Below are 1,460 nucleotides of genomic sequence, written 5' to 3' on the forward strand. Positions count from 1 at the left end.
TAACCCTCTGGACCCAGTGTCTCTGTTTTTACTCACTGTGGAGTCATTTATTCCTTCAATATAAAGTCCTGCAGCTTTACTGAAACAGCACTCAAAAATGTGTTTTGTGCAGCAGAAAAAATTTATAATACCACAGAGCATAGAAAATAAAATACAGTTAAATTACTTTGAATACAGTCGTGACTCGATAATCCGACACTAAATGTAAAACCTTCTTTTATGTCTGATAGCAAGGCTGTCGGATTGTCAAGACGGAGGTCGAGATACAAGGAGGGCTTGATGCTGGAAGGCTCATTAGTTGTTAATATTTATTGTTCATAGTTGTTATAATAACTAGTAGGGCTGGTCCCAATAGCACTTTCTGGTCTCTGGATATTCAGGCCCAATTAATGATGAATATCAGAACATTCTGTGCGGTCAGGGGACACTTCCACCGGTCCGATGAGGTGGAAGTGTCCAGAACACACAGGCAGTACTTGGCTGCTGATGCTAGTTTAGTTAGCGCTTACACTTCTGTTTCCACCATCGGTGACGCCAATCAATCAATCAATCAATCTTTATTTCTAAAGCGCTTTTCATGTGCCACCGCCATCCATGTTTACTTCAGTAAACACTGAGCACGCTCACTGCGTGTGACGTCATCGTGTCCTCTTCTGCGCATGCGGGACACTTTTGGGTCGTATGAAGTTCACACAGCAGATCACATACAAGTCGTATTGAACTGGAAATGTGAACGAACTCACAAAAAAATCAGATTTCACAAAACAATCCTCATTGAGCATCAAGTCCTGCAGTGTGAACGTAGCCAATCTGTTCAGTCAGATAATACGCCGTCATCCTGATTGGTGACATTAAATGTCATGTCGGAGTCACAATCCAAGGCTGTCGGTATGTTAAGGCTGTTTTTGATGGGTTCTGTTTGTTTTTCCTAAAAACCTGTCGGATAGCAAAGTTTAGGATTGTTCAGGGTCGGATTATCGAGTCATGACTGTATTTACTTTTGCAAAAATTGAAAAAAATGGGAATCAACATATGTGCACAGATGTGGCCAATTTTAGAAGAAATGGTGACTCCACATACTATAGATGTTGTACTTTTTATTGTACATTTTTTCTTTGTTTCTGTACTAACAGTTCAGCCTGGGTCAGCTGAAAAGTTCCTGAATGTTTGGCTCATGACCGTTTGATGCAGCCGAGTCGTTAATGCCTTCATGGTTGCTGCAATGAACGCAAAATGTTTAAATGAGTTGTGTATAATAAAGTGAGAGATGAGTAGTTCAAGGACTGTCAGAAAGCTGGGAATCTGTTGGTTCTTTTTTGTTTTTGCAGTTTCTGGTAAATCTAAAATCTACTGGTTCAGAGGATCAACCAAACAAGACAGAAGATGTTATTTTGTGAGCTTCAGAATTGCTGGTTGATGGATTTTTAGCGCCTTAAACCAGAGCCGAGCTACTTCTGGAT

The 1,460-nt window shown here is 40.5% G+C and overlaps 1 protein-coding gene across 1 annotated transcript in view; it reads left to right on the plus strand.

The window, feature by feature from the left end:
• The window catches only part of LOC103374205 (microtubule cross-linking factor 1-like), a 43,702-nt gene that overhangs the window by 19,585 nt on the left and 22,657 nt on the right, over positions 1-1,460 (plus strand). The window lies entirely within an intron of this gene.

This window comes from Stegastes partitus, unplaced genomic scaffold, assembly GCF_000690725.1.
Source record: "Stegastes partitus isolate 25-593 unplaced genomic scaffold, Stegastes_partitus-1.0.2 Scaffold2177, whole genome shotgun sequence".
NCBI lineage: Eukaryota > Metazoa > Chordata > Actinopteri > Pomacentridae > Stegastes > Stegastes partitus.